The sequence below is a fragment of the Urocampus carinirostris genome, chromosome 11 (genome assembly GCF_059441175.1).
Source record: "Urocampus carinirostris isolate Australia breed hairy pipefish chromosome 11, RoL_Ucar_1.0, whole genome shotgun sequence".
Taxonomy (NCBI): Eukaryota; Metazoa; Chordata; class Actinopteri; order Syngnathiformes; family Syngnathidae; genus Urocampus; species Urocampus carinirostris.
Genome location: NC_142359.1, coordinates 18,388,032 through 18,406,348, shown reverse-complemented (window position 1 = coordinate 18,406,348; position 18,317 = coordinate 18,388,032). Strand labels below are relative to the sequence as shown.

Genomic DNA, 18,317 nt, shown 5'->3' with positions numbered 1-18,317 from the left:
TTGTGTGGCAAAAATATTGGACACAAGTAAAATTGGTATGATGAAAAATACATTATTGAACAAACTCTGGATTCATACAAAAATAAATAAAAAAGAACCAGCTAAAACATGGGTGCCAAACTCATTTGAGAGCTCGAGGGCCACATAGTAAGAAAAACACTCTCACGAATTCCAGACTAGTAGAATAAAAAGAAAGAAAGAAGAGGGAGGCAGAGTAAGAAGGAGGGAGAAAAAAGAAAGAGAAATGGAGAGAAAGAAAAGGGAGAAAGATGGAGGAATGAGATCCAAAAAGACAGAAGAGAGAAAGAAAGAGAATAAAGAGAGAGGGAGAGACAAAGAGAGAGGTGGGAAAAGAGTGAGAAAGGAAGCAAAATAGATAGAAATAAAGAAAAAAATTGAAAAATAAAGAAAGAAAGAAAGCGAAAGAAAGATTGAAAGGGTGAAAGAGAAAGACTGAGAAAGAGAGACAAACAAGGAAAGAAAGATATAGAAATAAACAAAGAGAGAGACAGAAAGAGACAAAAAAAAGAAAGAGAAAATAAGAGAAAAAAAGGGAAAGAAAGAGAGATAGATAAAACAAAATAAGCCAGAACGAGAGAAAAAGCGAGAGAGAGAAAAAAAAGAGAAAGACGGAAGAGAGCGAGAGAGAGAAATATAAAGAAATAAAGAAAAACAAGAGAGAAGGACAGAGAGAAAGAGAAAGAGAGAGAAAGGGAGAAATATGGCAAAAATAGAAACAAAGAGAGTGATAAAAAAGAGAGAAAGAATGAAAAGAGGAAGAAAAACAGAAGAGAAAGAGAGAGAAAGCAAGAGAGACAGACAGGGAGTGAAAGAGAGAGACTGACCTCCTGATTTGAGTATTTTATGTTATTGTTAAAAACTCTGCTTTGATATAAGTATAAACGCAAGGGAGAATCCTCCAAATTCAGCCTCCTCATACTCTGCGCTTGAGACGGCGCCACCTAGCTGTATTAAGTTGCACTCTGTATGTATATAGCAACCCGCCCATTGTTCAAATGATGAAACTGGTGGATCAATGGTTGACAACGTGATTGATGCGACGTGTTCAGTGGTTAGAGGACATTGCGATACATGATCTGTATTTAATGAGTAGGAGGATAATGCAGTACTCCGCAACGTAGTAATGACAGTTGGGTGACAAAATGTTGTTAATAAAATAATAATAACAATAAAATAATACAACTTTCATCCACACCAGTGTTGGGCATGTTACCAAGGAAGGTAACTACTTCTGTTACTTTAAAAATAAGTAAAAAACATTTGAAATTTTCTGTGCAGTATTCAAGTCAGTTAAATAGAGTAGAACAGACAGCCAAAATAAATAGTAAGCAATAGAATAAAATGACAATTAGCGGTCAACAACATAAAGTGAGTTTAATGAATTAAATCTCTCACAACCTGTGACAACTAGTCAAGTAGACATATGCTACTGTATATTATTGACCACAAAAGTCTACTGTAAAGCGCTATAAAGTAAGTTTCACTCGACACAATAAATCACAATCTCTACTCAGACAACTGCTCAAGTATTTTCACACAACAAAAGTAAAGAGTTCAGCAATAATAAGTTCGCTTAACACTGTAGTGTAAAATAAATAAAACAAACTCACACAGACTGAAACACTGGTCAAGTAGAAATAGGCAACTGCACTTCAAAGATTCTCCACAAAACTTAACAGTGAAACAATAGAAAGTGACTATCCGATCCCTCTTTCTTTGTGATGAATAACATAAAAACTACATACACCATAATACCCGTACCGCCACATTGTTATTAAGGCTGTGTGCTGTGTCCCTTGGGTTTTACAGTCCTATGTTATAGTTTACTACACAAAGTAAACACCCGTTCGCACCAACACGCCTTGTCTTATTTCCTTCAAAGTAAAGCACCACTTTTGACCGCCATTAACAGTACAGGCAAAAAAGATAACAGGTTAAATTACCCCGTTGCTGAAAAAATAACGCCGTTATTTCCGGCCCTGATCGACACACATGTTGTATGCAATGTTCCCTCTAATCTTTCATGGGCCTGAGCGTTCACACAAAGTCAGTGAGCAACACTTGAAACAACAGTGAGCAACAGCAATCCGAAGTGTGGCAACTAATTCATTATCAAACATGTCCAAAACTTGACATCAAGTTACATTTTGCTGCTTTTCCGGCATTGCAAAATTATTTTTCACTTTTGAATAAATTGACTCATGTACGATTGCAAAGGTTGTACGGCCTACAAACGTCATTTGTTTTTACAATTCTTTCACAAGATATCCATTTCTTTTTTTTCCCGGTATCTTTTGTCGCATAATACTAACATTTTTGGGGGCTTATTTAGTCGCTTGTAAGATACACAACTGTATTTAATCACATTTTTTAGTGGAAGTACAATGTTGGCAACAAGATTGACTTGATATAATTGGAAATTATTTGAATGCAACACACACTTTTTCTTCTTTTTCCCTGTTTTTTCTACTTTTTAAAATTCCTTTAAAAAATCTCATTGTGTTTATTTTTTCCTAGCTGTTACTTTTTTCTTTTTGTTCCCTATTTACTTTTTTCATTTGTTTCTTTCTTTTCCTTTTTTTCTGGCTTTTTTCTGAAATTTTCCCTTTTTTTCTTTTCCTTTTGTTTCTTTATTTCTCAGCTTCTCACTACTTTTTCATTTTGCTATTTTTTTCTTTTTTGTTCCATTCCCCCCTTCCTTTAAGTCATTTTGTGCATGATTTTACATCATATTTGGTCATGTTGGGATTAAAGAAGCACAAACAACCCGAAGAGCCGTTTAGGACCCGAAAGAGCCGGTTCCTTTTAGTGAGTCGAGCCGAAGAAGCCGGTTCTCTAAAAACTGTACTGACTTTACTTAACTTCGTTCTACTTCGACCTTGACTTCAAAATACCGCATTAAGAACGTCAGGGGAACCCTTGTATTATTACCTTCATGCACTGTAACTTTGACTTAATTCGCTTCTTAATTAGCAATTTCGAGCCCTGATTTTTGTGAGCTGGCTGGATTTTCTTTTGACCGGAAAAGCTCTGGGGAGTTCGCGATTGCGCACACACGCAGCTTACAGGGAACATTGTATGTATGACCATTTTTATCTGTCTCATTACATTGAGTCAGCTGGCTTGTTAACAAGAAGGGCCCACGAACACTTTTTGTGATTTTTAACCTCCCTCAGTCTTTCTCTCACCTCCACCCATGTCCCCCCCTAAATACCCGTCTTTCCCACCACCCCAAAATGTGTCAGATCTCTTCACAACAATACTCCATTCGCATCAGCCGCTCTTTTAATCAAAGTGGACATTACTGCCTGCGGGAAGCGCGTGGAGGGCGCTGCTCGAGTTCCCGGCTTCAAAACATAGAGAAGTGCGCTGCTCTCGCTTGGAATATTCATTGGAGTGCGTCTAGTACAAGTACACAGGAACACAAACACATAGGCGCACGGGAACACTCAGTATGCGAGCGTATTAAAAATGTAAGCGAAGAAGCGTCAACAGGAAAAGGCGTGCGCCAGGGACCGGGAGTGTGCTCGCTTGAGTGTGCGATGGGACGTGTGGTCACTTTTGGTATTGCTCTGTTTTGTATCTTTACAGACGCTGCCCGACTTACGAACACGACGATCGTTCTTAAGTTGGATTTGTTCGTAACTTGCTTAAGTGCTATATTTTGTATGTTTAAGGTTTATATACCGTAAATTCCAGACTATAGAGCGCACCTGATTATAAGCCGCATCCACCACATTTTAGAGGAAAACCGATTTTGTACTTACACAAGCCGCACCTGTATATAAGCCGCATGCGCCCACATTAAAAAATGTTACACAAACTTAACCCAAACCCGACTTTAAGTCCCACGATCGAAACTGAATGTCCTTCATTAAAGTACACAGTCCAAAAATCACAGCCGGCAAAATAAACGGAAAATAATACTTAAGGTTTGATGCAGACCTGCAGAGTCCGGGTCCCGTTGAAAGTAATCCAAGGAAAAAAGTGTATACTTCCAAAGTTAAGGGTGGGAAAGATATATATCAACTATCAAACAACAAACAGGTCTCACCTTTACCCCACTTCCCGTCAGCCCGCGTTTGTTCCGCCCCTTCTTTTTCATTCGCCCGTGCAAAACATATCAGAATAAGCGTCTAAAATAAATACAAATAAATCCATTACAAAAATATACAGTTACAAATACATATTATACATGGTTACACATATTTACAAAGAAAGGCCGTACACCGAGAGTTTTCAAAGCTTTAATACTAATACTATAACCTTTATCCCAAACGGTGTCTGTGACAGGGCAGTTAATGGTAGCAACACGCTAGCAACACGCTCGCAACACAGTAAACGGGTCTGTTAAAAAAAACATACCGTACTTGTAAAAATCACGGTAAAGCGTCCTCATCTTCCTCCTTAGAACTGAAGCCATCAAAGTCGTCTTCCTCAGTGTCGGAAAAAAACTTTGTCATATAGACATCGTCGCACGCTCTCGCAGCCTCACTCATGCTGTCACTGTCGCTGGAATTCTCATTCACTCCTTATTCTGTGCCCTCCTCTCCGTCACGCAGCAGACCAGCTTTTCGGAACCCGTTGGTGATGGTGGATTTTTTGATGTGCCTTTCTTTTTGCATTTTGCATGATGAGGGTATGTTTACGCTAATTTAATTTATGCACGAGCCAAGAAGTTGCAGTCTTCCTCGGCGCATATATTCCACCGGTCTAAATCTTACCTTTTGTACTCGAGCGCCGCTGGCGGCCATTAGCAAAATGACATAAATTGGCCGCATCACTGAATAAGCCGCAGGGTTGAAAGTTTGGGAAAAACGTAGCGGCTTATAGTCCGGAATTTACGGTAAGTATGTTTAAGGCTTGTTGTCATGAACCAGGACAGGAAACAGGAAGCAGAATCCACTCGCGTAACGTTACTCACAGTTTATTGGGTAGAAGAGGAATGAGCGCACACTCGATCCGGGAATCGTTGGTCGCAGAAGTAGATTGATCGGAACGAGGAAGTGGTCAAAATCAAACAAATCGGGGCGAGAACAAAACAGTAGCAAAACACAGGCAAAAACAGAGATTCACAGGTTTGGCAAAACAAGAACAAAAACACAGGCAAAAACGGGGATTCACAGGGCTTGACATATCACAACAGAGTTTACAGTAGTTTAGCAGATGCTCCGACACCAGGCGACTCACAGACAGCGTTTAAGTAGTCAGGGAGCAATCTGTCAATGCGTTTCAGCTGGTGTACATGGGCAGGGCCAATTGGGCGCCGTGGCAATCGTGACAGAACCTGGCGCCACACGGCGGGGACCAATTGGGCGCCATGGCAACCGTGACACTTATTTAAGTAATCTGTATTGTTTTGTACTAAAAAAGATAAACATTTAGTAAAATAATAAGCTCTATAAAGATATACAAAGTTGAGTTTAACTTACTTTTGGAAGATGGGCTTCAAGAGGTCGTCCTCCGTGGTAACAAGTGGCCCAAAAAATGCGATCCAACTATTTTCTCAAATGAAACGGCGCGCCTCTTCTTTACACTTTACACCAACCATATTGAATGGATGCACGAGATATTAAACAATAAAAATATTAAAGTCCTTAACACGCTGGAGATACAGTATAGAATGTTCACACACAATCTGGGACTGTAACAGGAAGAGGAAGCCGGACTTCTTCTTTGGAGTGGATGCTGGGTGACCTTTTACAGCGCCACACACTGGTAGCGGCGGAAAGAATCACTACAGTTGTCATGATTGCCGATTCAGAGCACCTGCGACTGCTTAATTGGCGCCAACAGCCCGGACAGCTGATTGGATGATGTACTCCTTTTAAACCCCTGACTTCCAAGAGATCCCTGTCAGATCGTTATGCGAACCGTTGCTCCGAGCTCGGCAAGCTCTTACGTCAGACTCTGTTCCTGCACTGTTTTTCTCTGCCTGATCCTCGTTGCCAACCTGTTTCCGGACCTGACAACGCCCTTTCTCTCCAGTCCTGGCTTGTAATTCCTGCCTGTCTTCGACCCTCCTCGCTAGAGACAGAAGTGCCACTTCCGCATCTCCTGCTCCCCTTGACCGCCAACCATCGGATCGTGGAAGCGAGCCCTGCTCTCCCTCTTTATTAATTAAAAACTGAGAAAAAGAGCGCTATTGGGTCCTGTGCCTGTTTCTGGTCTGTGACAACAGTACTGTCCTCTCCTTCGACAAAAGTGCACACAATACAAAATCTTACATAAATGTCCGGATATTTTTCGACATCCCGGATTTTTTTTCGTATCTACCGTTTTACGTAAGTCGAATGGTCGTAAGTAGGGGAGTGTCTGTATTTAATTTGACATCATCTGCCCAAGGCAAGGAAAGCCAACTAAATTAGCAATGGTGCTCTATTTTCTCACAGGATCTTAATACACCCTAAGTCCCGGACTGCAGAGCGCACCTGATTAAAAGCAACACGGCTCAAATTTAAGAACAGACTCCCAATTTTTTATTGTACAAGCTGCGCCGGATTTTAAGCCACAGGCTTAAACAGCCATGAAAATGAACTAATTAACATCCATTTTTTTACATTTTAAGCCATGCGCCAACCGTTTGGGGAATATGGAGGGGACGCCTTTGGCTGCAAACAACATCAGTGTCCCTGCACACCTGACTGTTCGTATTTTCGGATCATGTGACCGTACAAGATGGAGATTAGACGAACACATATTTACTACTGCGCCAGTAGAAAAGTAGAATGAGGGCGGCTACATATAGAATGGCAGTTCTGTGTAGAATATTGCCAAATTGCACCACAGACATGTCTTTTTGTTGTCTCAGTTGTTTCCTGCGCAATGGTCCAAATTGCACTTGCTTGTTATCGTTCCTTGTGGATTAGAGGTAACTTCAACGACTTGACATTGACTCTGATGATATGGAGAGAGAATTGTAGCAATTTAGAACTTTCACTACTGTTCAATTCGGATGTGGGTGAAAAAGTTGAAATTTTTCTGAGTACTTTGTAAATGTGATTGACAAAGCACTGCTAAACCTCCCATTTTGCTCCTGTTATGTACTATATCAATAATGTTGGCATAAACATGGACTAAATTCTCTCGAAGTGCGTCATATGTCATGATTACTGATGTGACTCAGCTGTGCCCGCTCATTTGGCGCCACCCGCCGCGGGTTCGGATTGGCTCCCTGTCACTATTTGAACTCAGTCCTGTCAATCCCCTGTTGTCAGTCCGTCTGCGTACCTCTCTTGTTCAAGGCAAGCCTTTTTAGACCCCTTACTCCTGCCTGTCCCGTTTTTTCTCCCGTCTGTCTCCGGCTACGACCCGTTTTGATCCCGACCAATTCTGTGCTCTCTTGTCCCGGTAATTGACCGGTTTTCCGTCTCCCCGCCATCGCTTGCTACGGAACATCCACTTCCGTGTTCGGATCACAATCCGAGTACGAGAGCGATTTTCTTTCCGCCTCCAGCGAAGACCGGAACGTGGGCGCAGCCTTTCCTCTTTCCTTCAATAAAACTTGTGGTAAACGTCACGCAAGTGAGTCCTGTTTCTGTTCTGGTCCTGACATCATAAATGTTTCCAGATTTCACTGCGGTGTTTTGTATTTAAAGCGCATGCATTGAAAGAGAGCAGCTTGCTGTTTTCCTTGGTGCCGCAGGTTTGTTGTACTTGAGAAGCAGAGTACACTAAAAGATTAGCATACTGTTGCGAAAGTATTGGCGCAATTACACTGCAATTGCACGACACCATTTTTTTCTCCGTTGATGGTTGCCACGGCAACAGACAAAAGGGAGACGTTTGTCATTATTCCAGGGGGATCGACGTAAGAGCTCCAGTTCCCGGACAGTGTGAAGATCGATTGTAATGACAGTTGACTTATGATATTTTGTTCAGGGAATCCTACAGCTTAAGGCAAATTAAATTCAAGACTTTTTAAGACTTTTTAAAATTCCTTTTAAAATTAATTTGAGAGCAAGCTGACAAAAAATCACAATTTAAACGATTTATTGCACACAATACACCGTGCCTCGTACACATAGAAGATGATTGGTTGGTTGGACCCCTTAACCGCTAGGGTCGTAGTGTGTCTCAGGCAAGTGCTGATTCCTCATGGAAAAATGGGGTCTCCATTTGTCTAAGTTTAATCGTCTACTGTCAATCGTACCTGCATCAATCAACTACTTGTAGCCATGTATTTCACACCAAGGGCTTCGGTAGTGCAACGTCTGAATCAATCCAACCCTCAATAACATTTTATGGCTATGAAAGATTTACTGCAGCGACAGCTACGACACTTATGAAAAAACATCAATAATCTCATCTCATCTCATCTCATTAGCTGTACCGCTTATCCTTATTAGGGTCGCGGGGGTGCTGGAGCCCATCCCAGCTGTCTCCGGGCAGTGGGCAGGGGACACCCTGAACTGGTTGCCAGCCAATCGCAGGGCACACGTGGACAGACAACTCACTCGCTCAGTCACACCTAGGGACAATTTGGACCGGCATATTCACCTGAAAGGCATGTTTTTGAAATGTGGGAGGAAACCGGAGTGCCCGGAGGAAACACACGTAAGCACGGGGAGAACATACAAACTCCGCACAGTAAAGCTGGATTTGAACCCATGCAGGAGGTTCCCACGACCTCAGAACTGTGCCGCACACACACGCTAACCACTGCGCCGCCGTGCTGCCGCATCAAAAATCACCTTATAAAATTGAAACATTATTTAGGAATGAGGTTTTGAGTTTTTCCTTGCCCTCATGTTGGTTTAAGATCATGGGATGGTCTAATTGTTACCTGTGCAGCCTTTTAATTAAGGACTATACAGATAAATGTGACTTGACTTGCTTTGACTGTCCAGGCATGGCCCAAAGTTTTGGTCTCTGTCTCAAGTTGCTATGTTTATTGTGGGTAGACCGAAGACAAGCGTCTGCTCTGAAAGGCCTGACTGAAACAACATCACTGTTTTGATAGTTCCCTTATTATGGTAACGCCAGTTTTGTCACAAAATCTTTTTATCTCAAACATATATAAATCTTATTAATGTGTTCAGATTTTTAGAATCTCAAAAATTGTATTTAGGACATTTTAATGCCAAATAAGGCCTTATTTTAAGAATAATGAATTCAATGCCTATTAAAACTTTTCAAGGATCCGCGGGAACCCCATTACTAGTTACGCATTACTGAAATGTAATGACGTTCCAGGAACGCATTCCTTAGTAAGGCATAAGTCCCGATAATGTTTCTCAATCTGCAGAAGAAACATTAGTCTGTTATTAATAACAATCAAATCAAGTCATTTTTTTTTTGTTACGAGTCTCAGAGGGTTGAACAGACCACAGATTATTGCAAACTACAGAGTATTATTACACCATCCCCTGATCTAAAACCTACATGAGGGCAAGGAAAAAGTCAAAAACCTAAGCATAAGGTAATTAAGAAACCTTGAGAATGGGCCGCACATGAGATAATCCCACTTCCAGGATGGGCAGGCTGCAATGGATTTTGCAATAACAAATAATACACAGATATTGTCAACATGAAATATAGGTCACTCATAAGCTATAGAATAGAATTGTGTTTTAAACCTATATTCAAACAGTTCCACTGAGGTTGCAGATTGAATCTCAAGGGGCAGATCATTCCACAGCACCGGGGCCCGAATGGAGAACGCTCTCGAACCAGCGGATTTCTTCTTGACTCTTGGGATAACTAGTGGACCAGCATTTTCAGAGCGAAGGCTCCAGATCGGAACATAGGGGGGAATTAATCATTAGTGATATCCTAATTACAAACGACAACAAATGCGTCATCGAACCCGAAATAGCCTCAAAGAGACGACAGTAAAACAAAAATGGAAGCACACTCCGGTTGCTTCTCTCCATCTTTTCAAAAGCCTTGTGCCCCTGCAGCTCTTGTTCCAAGTAGGCACTTTGAATCCATATTTCACGAGAAGCGCCGAGGGCTTCGACTCGCTGATTTTTTAATTTGAAGCATCCCTCCCACGTCTCCCCGTCAAAGGCGAGGGAACGTGTCATCGATCCCGAGGAAGAACAGAGCGCGCTCGTCTTCCGCTCGTCGGGATGCTAATCGAAACCGTTGTAGTTTATTCATCGACATGGCAATGGCACATGTGTCTCTTTCTGCGCCTATTTTCTCACACGCGCAGGGGCCTAGTGACAGATTTGGCTTCCGTTCCCATTAACGCTGCTGCCTCAGACTCTAATCGGAGGCGACGGAGCTCGAAGACGCAGTCGTTGTTGCTTTTTTTGCGAACGTTGCTCTTGGAAAGGAAAGTCAAACAAGTGAGTGATTGGCAGTCGACCAAGTGGATGTTACTCTGCTTTGTTTGTGTGCAGGGTTCGTGGGGGTGCTGGAAATCTTGTAACGTCTTAAATTTTAATGTTGTGTTTTCAAAGATTGAAACATGCTTGAATGATTGTAAATGGCCTGTAAATGCTTGAAATTGTTGCCATGTTTCGCAACAAGTCTGCTAAAAAATGACACCAACACTTGCCTCTGGTGGCTTCGCTTTGTCATTGCGTTTCTTCTCTCGTAATCAACAGCAGCTGGAATTAGTCTGTATGGCATTGTCCTATGAAGCATCATTGTCTAGGGCACAGGTGTCGAACCGCCGGCCCGTGGGCCAGATCAGGCCCGCTAAGGGATTGAATCCAGCCCGCGAGACAAAGCTGAGGGAAGCGCAAGAGAAAAACGAGCTGCAGGTTAAAATATCTCCACTTGATTTTGCCAAAGCCAGGCGCCTCTCACAAACGCTGCACTTGTATTTCTTTCTTTCTCTCTCTCTCTTCCACTCTCTCTCTCGTCCTCCCTTTTTGTCACACCTTCAATCTCTCTCTCTTTCACTCACTCTGTCTGTCTTTTTCTTTCTTTCTTTGTTCCTCTTCTCTTTTTCTATCTGTGTCTTTTTACCTTCTTTGGCTCTCCCTTTCTTTTTTTCCCTTTCTCTGTCTTTTCTCTCTCTCTCTCTTGCATCAACCTCCTCTTTCTCCCCTTCTCTCTTTCTCTCCTTCTCTCTTTCTATTCCTGTTTGGATTTCTTATTCTCTCTTTCTTTCCCCCTCTCTCACTATTTCTCTTTTTATCTCTTTTGTTTAACATTCTCTGTCTCTCGCTCTCCTTTATCTCTCTCTCGCTTTCTCCCTTTCTCTTTCTTTGTCCCACCCTCCCTCTTGTTCTCTCCCTCTCTTTCTCTTATTTCTTTCTCTCTTTTTCTTTCTCCTAAATCTACCAGTCTTTCTTTCTTTCTTTCTGTTTTTCTTTCTTTTGTTGTTTCTTTCTTCTTTTTTTCTTTGTTTCTGTCTGTCTTTCTTTCTCTCCGCATTTTCTTTTCATTCTTCCTTCTTTCTTTCTTTCCTTCTCATTCTTCCTACCTCATTAGTCCGGCCCCTGAGAGAATGTTTGTTCTATCCAGTGGCCCCCGAGTTAAAATGAGTTTGACACCCCTGGTCTAGGGGATCGCACTCTAGTGGACTAGTGCATGTTACACCTAAACAGAACACTATGAAAAGTGTATTAGTGCATGGATTATGTATCAGTTTTGGACATTCATTATGGGCCTTGCAAAAAATTACGTTAGCACTTCCTAGTGGTAAATTTACCCATAAAGTACAACTCAATACAGTTACGGTCTCAAGCACAGAGTACGAGGACGATAAATTCCTCCTCACAGAGATATTATCCCAACAGCATATACTCGCATCCACGCCGTATTTATATCTATAACATAAATTACAGAAATCATGAGCTTAGCTAATATGTGCATATTTGGTTGTGTGTCACCAGAAGTGAATGGTACGTGTGCGGAGGAGAACAGACCACGGGAAACGTGAGGACAGAATCTACCGCAAAAGTGTGTTGAATTTTGGTCTATTTATTTGTAAAATTATTTTTCAAATACTCAAATCCTGGGGAAAAAAAACCCCATCTTGGACAAAACTGTCAGAACCCAGAATGGAATCTCGGACTCAAATGCGTACGTTTCAAAGGAATCTTTATTGGCTAGTTAACAGAGCGGGCTTAGGAAGCCGGTGAACGACGTTCGCTAGCAGCGGTTAGACGGAACGGGAGTTCCGTGACAGGTAAGCAGGTTCAATCTTAGCGGGCAGGTCGATGGCCAGGGCAGGAGGGAAGGTTGTAACGCGGGGCAGAAACAGGTCGGAACCGAAGGCAGGAATCAAAACAGAGAGTAGTCTTTAGTACTTGACAATCTGGCGAAACACACAGGAACACAGAGGTACGTTCGGACAAACTGGTCCGTGCGCTGACCGCTTAAGAACAAAACGTCAGCCAATCAGGGAGCGCGCTCCAGCGCGCCACACGACTGCCGCAGGTGTCTTCACTTCGGCAATCATGACAAAAACGTAGAAATAGTTAGTTAGTAAGAAAAGTCTTAAACCCACAGTCATACCCTAAGTAAATGCTGTTGCTGAACCGTCTGGATCATATGGATGGTTTTGGTTAAGTATTTAATTTTTTCCCCCCACTAATTAACCATTCATGGAAGAATGTATGTACTGGTAGGTCATGCGTCCAAGGTTTCAGTTCTCACAAAAAAAAAAATCACAGGAATTGCAATACTGCTCGTAAAAATCGCAATTAGTTGTTTTTCCCCAAAATCATGCAACTCTAGTGGATACATTCAGATTCAGATTCAGATATACTTTATTGTCATTCTTGTACACGTGTATACAGAACGCTAGTCGATACATCTGACCCGCACAGTTTCCTTGAATGCACAGGTATAAATAAAATGTTGTATTGAGTTTGAGTATTGAAGTACTAATAATATACTAAATAATTATAGCTATGTATAGTATTATACAGTAGTGCAAAGAGTGCAAGAGGAGCAGCTAACCAGATGTGCAAAATGGGCAGTCAGGTAAACAAGTCACTATACATTAACATATGCTATTTTGTAGCTACGTAGTTACTTTCAGAGCAATGCGCTACGTTTTCGTGTCAGTAATCTAGGTTGGTAACTTAATTACTTTTTCAATAAGATAACTTGTAACAGTAACTCATACCCTTTTCAGTAACGCACCCAACACTGGTCACACTGTGTGCGTGTCTAGTCGGAAACTGTGAAACAGGTGAAAGGAGCTCAAGGTGTCTTGAAGCCCCAGCAGATGGGAATTCAAATGTTACTGGAGCGTATGGTTCATGACTCATTCATGGTACGAATATGTATCTGTGTGTGTGACTGTCCTCCTCGTCTTCCTGCGAGCTGTGTAGGTACTTGCACTTGTTACCCTAAGGGGCTTATATAAACACAATTACACACCTGCCAAAGAACAGAACGGCAAAGACAAAGAGACGTGCGTGCACACGCACAGTGGTTTCCGCTTGTCTGTTACAAACTCATGTTGTGACTTTCCTTTAAGTTGGTGTCGCTTGGCTTAATGGAAAATGGGCCGTGACGCCAAAAGAATCAAATGACAACAACAGAGTTTGCCAATAAAAAGCCAACTGGCTTCACGGTGTGCAGCACAGTGGCCATTTTTAAGGGGTGTCAAACTGTTTAAAGTCACTTCCCGATGAACTCCGCTGTGAGTGTTAAAGGGGGTGTAGTGTTTTTGTCTTGTGTCTAGAAATAAAACGTTTTAGTACATTAATCCTTTGTTTCGTTTGACACATGGGCTAAGTAGATGATGCCTAGAAGTTTCCTGTAGCATATCCACAGTAAAGAACCACGATTCACTGCACAATGACATTCTTACTTTGCCGTCCACACAGTTGCCAGCGTAATAATACGAAGAAACTTTATACATGTACAGACACTCCCCTTCTTGCGACCATTTGACTTACGTAATACGGTAGATACAAATATTTTTTTCGGGATATCGAAAATATCCGGACAAGTTTAATTTAGTATTGCGTGCACCTTTTTCTGAGTACAGGTCATTACTGTAACGCTTCTTTGCTGTGCTGTGAGAGGTCACCCAGCATCCACCTGGCAGAAAAAAAATCCGCTTCTCCTTCCTAGTTTGTGTGTAAATATTCTAAACTGTCTATGTCAATACTATCTCCAGCACACTAAGAACTTTGACATTTTTATTGTTTAATATCTTGTGCATCCATTCAATATGGTTGGTGTAAAGTGTAAAGACGAGCTGAGCCGTTTCTTTTGAAATGAAAGTGGAATAAGAAAGATTGATGCTGTTGAGATAATGGTTGGATCCCTTTTTTTCGGCCACTTTCTAACACGGAGGAGGACTTCTTGAAGCTCATCTTCTAAAAGTAGGTTAAACTCAACTTTATTTATTTTTATAGAGCATATTATTGTATGAAATATGTATTCTTTAGTACAAAACAATACAGGTTACCTATACAAGCCTTAAACATACAAAATATAGCACTGAAGCAACTTACGACCGAAATAAACTTACTAACAATCTCATTCGTGAGAAAGGCAGCGTCCAATGTTCCCTCTAAGCTGCGCGCATGCGCAATTGCGCACTGCTCGCACGTTCTCAGCGCACAAGAAAATCTACCCATGCACAAAAATGAGAGCTCAAAATTACTTATTAAGAAGCGACTTAAGTCAAAGTTACAGTGCATGAAGGTAAAAATACTCGGGTTCCCCTGACGTTGTGTCCCAAATGCGGCATTTTGAAGTCAAACGAAGTTGAGTAAAGTTAGTAGAGTATGTCGAGAACCGGCTTCTTCGGCTCGGCTCACCAAAAGGTCCTAAACGGCTCTTCAGGTTGTTTTTGCTTCTTTAATCCCAACATGACCAAATATTAAGTGAAATTATGCACAAAATGACTTAAAGGAAGGGGGGAATAGAACAAAAAAGAAAAAAATAACAAAATGAAAAAGTAGTAAAAATCTGATAAAAAAAAGGAAGAGAAAAAAAGAAGGAAAAAATTTAGAAAAAAGCCAGAAAAAAAGAAAAGAAAGAAATGTAGGAAAAAAGTGAATAGAGAACATAAAGAAAAAAGTATCATCTAGAAAAAAATAAACACAATGAGATTTTTTTTAAAGGAAATTTTAAAAAAAGTAGAAAAAAACACAGAAAAAAAGAATAAAAAGTTTGTGTTGCATTCAAATAATTTCCAATTATATCAAGTGAATCGTGTTGCCAACATTGTACTTCCACTACAAAATGTGATGAAGTACAGTTCTGTATCTTACAACCGACTAAATAAGCCCCCAAAAATGTTAATATTATGCGACAAAATATATCAGGAAATAAAAAGAAATGAATATCTTGTGAAAGAATTGTAAGAACAAACCATGTTTGTAGGCCGTACAACCTTTGCAATAGTACATGAGTCAATTCATTCAAAAGAGAAAACTAATTTTGCATTGTCGGAAACTCAGCAAAATGTAACTTGATGTCAAGTTTTGGACATGTGGCGCCCGCTTTGAGACTGGGAGGTTCGGGTTCGCGCCCCAGCCGAGTCATTCCTAAGACTTAAAAAGTGGTCGGCGGCGCCCTCTGTTGGCTGCGGCTGCATCGGCTCGCTACAACGGGTCAGGTGCAATCGACATTTCGTTCTGTGTACATTGTTACACAGAATGACAATACAAGGAAATTATTATTATTATTATTATGTTTGATCATTAATTATCTTGCCACACTTGGGATTATGGTTGCTCACTGTTGTTTCAAGCGTTGCTCACTGACTTTGTGTGAATGCTCAGATCCGTAGAAAATTACAGGGAACATTGGCAGCGTCTATATACATAGAAGAATATTACGAATATTAAAAAGTTAAAAACACAGGATTAACTCAAGATTAGATAAGGCAATATGACGATAAGATAAAATAAGCCAAAAGTTGAAATACTGACGGACTGTAGGGCAAGAATAATAAAATTGTTCGCCTGAACAGGGACTTGAACCCTGGACCCTCAGATTAAAAGTCTGATGCTCTACCGACTGAGCTATCCAGGCTCTTGTTAGAGACAGCAGTGAAATCAGATCCATGGAAGCGCTGGTTCCTTCCATCTTCCTCTTCGTTTGAGAGACATGGACTCCACAGCTATTAAGTACAGTATTAATAAAAACTGCTTACCTATTGCTCAAAACACACAAAGATACTGCCCTAATTTCCATTTTTTCATACAGATATTCATAAACAAAAAACTGTGTTGTAAATAATCTGACTTTTTATCCTGGCAGTCTTTTATCTTAATTTCTCTTGAAAGTTGAACCGGTCTGTGTTTTCAGTTGTGAACATTTATTACTGTCTGTGCGGAGCGCTTTTCGTTTTTTTCCTTTTTCTTCGGAATAAAACTTGATGCTGCTCATGTGTCCACGTTTGGCTTCAACTACCAGTCCTAACAACATTGTCACCAGGGTTGGGTAGGGTTACTTTAACTTGATTACTTTCAATTACTTTTAGATTACTCCGATACCAAATATGCTAATAAAAGACAAAAGAAACTAAATATGAATAAAATTACTAAATTTTGTGCAGGCTTGGGGAGTAACGGAATACATGGAACGGCAAAAATGATGTTGGCAAGCTGTTTGGATTTATTTTCATTTTGTTTCCGTCGCATTTTATGTGAGTTTTGCCGGAGATCAAAGAGATCAAAGCCAGGAGAGAAAGCTTACCATGTGTTGTGAGTCATAATTTTATTCATATTTAGTTTCTTTTGTCATTTATTAGCATATTTGGTATTGGAGTAATCCAAAAGTAATTGAAAGTAATCAAGTTAAAATAACCCTGATTGTCACAATAAGAATTTTATCGATTATAAGATTAATAGTTTCTGCCCTTTTATTCATATTTTAAGCACTTATAATGGTATCAGTTTGAAAAAATACCATTAATGATTTACAATCCAAATACGACTTTCACAAGGCTACCTCCTAGTATTTTAAAAAAAAATAAGTCCTATTTTCTGTGTGTACCAGAGCAAAGTCAAAGCTCCAAATGTGCACAGTAGCGTGACTCACCTGCTCCACTCGGAGCACACTCGGTTACTGTGCGCGAGCATGTGATGCAGTAACCTTTGGTGCACCGTTTTACGATTTTGCCTCACCCTAAAAAATCCGAATCTTTCTTCGCTCCCGTGAATCTGTCGCTTTAAATGGACTGAATGACTCAAGTGGTCCAAGGGTACGAGTGGAAGCTGCTCACACACATACAATGTCGTACGAGCTAAGGTTGTGTTTGTTTTACTGTTGGTTACGACCTTTAGATACTATGCTGCACGCCAGAATGGATCTAGGACTGCTCATCAACTTGATTCGCCTGCATGATTATGTGTTTGTTTTTCTATTTACGTGTTTTCTATGCGTTTTTAGGGGTCCATTTCACAAAACAGGTTTAGATAGATAGATAGATAGATAGATAGATAGATAGATAGATAGATAGATAGATAGAGACTTTATTCATCCCCGTAGGGAAATTCACACTTCCAGCAGTTTCCTTGTGTTGAAAAATAAAATAATAGTAAAACAAAAGAAATAGACTACAAAAATACTCAATATAACGTGTTGATATGGAGCAGGTGTGTCATTTTAACCGAGGGGCCACATGATAGAACAAACATTCTGTCGAGGGCCGGACAAGCAGATTAAAGAGAAAGAAAAAGAGAGATAAAGAAATAAGAGGGAGGGAAAAGGAGAGAGGGCGAGACAAAGAAAGAAAAAGAGAGAGAGGGAGAGAGCGTGAGAAACAAAAGATAAAAAGTCCTGAAAGAGGGGGAAAGAAAGGGAGAGGAAGAAAGAAATCCAAAGAGAAAGACAGAAGGAGAGAAAATAGAAAAGAAAGTGTGAAGGGTTGGAAGAGAGAAGGAGAAAAGAGAGAAAAGGAAAAAAGGAAGTTACAGCAAAAGAGGTTAAAAGACCCAGAGAGAGAAAGAGACAAAGAGCAACAAAGGAAGAGAAAAAGAGAGAAACAGAGAGAAAGAGACAGAGTGGGAGAAAAGGGGTAGAAAAGTAAGAGAGAGAGAGAGAGAGAGAGAGAGAGAGATACAGAAACTCACTGGGAGAGAGAGAGAGGGATAGATAGAGAGAGAGGGAAATACAAGTACAGTGTCTTTGTTCGAGGCACCTTTCTTTGGCAAGATAAAGTTGACATATTTCAACCTGCAGCTTGTTTTTCTCTTGCGCTTCTCTGAATGTTGTCTTTCGGGCTGGATTTAATCCAGAGAGAGAGAGAGAGAGAGAGAGAGAGAGAGAGAGAGAGAGAGAGAGAGAGAGAGAGAGAGAAATAAATACAAGTAGAGTGTCTTTGTGAGAGGCACCTGGCTTTGGCAACATCAAGTTGACAACCTGCAGCTTGTTTTTCTCTTGTGCTTCTCTGAGTGTTGTCTCGCAGGCCG

General features: G+C 40.8%; 1 protein-coding gene and 1 non-coding gene across 3 annotated transcripts in view; one reads left to right on the top strand and one right to left on the bottom strand.

Moving 5' to 3' along the window:
* LOC148356619 (sodium/calcium exchanger 1-like) overlaps window positions 1-18,317 on the top strand; it is a 124,500-nt gene that overhangs the window by 27,859 nt on the left and 78,324 nt on the right. The window lies entirely within an intron of this gene.
* On the bottom strand, window positions 15,861-15,933 carry trnak-uuu (transfer RNA lysine (anticodon UUU)). Its single transcript has one exon. It is a non-coding gene; the product is annotated as a tRNA-Lys (tRNA).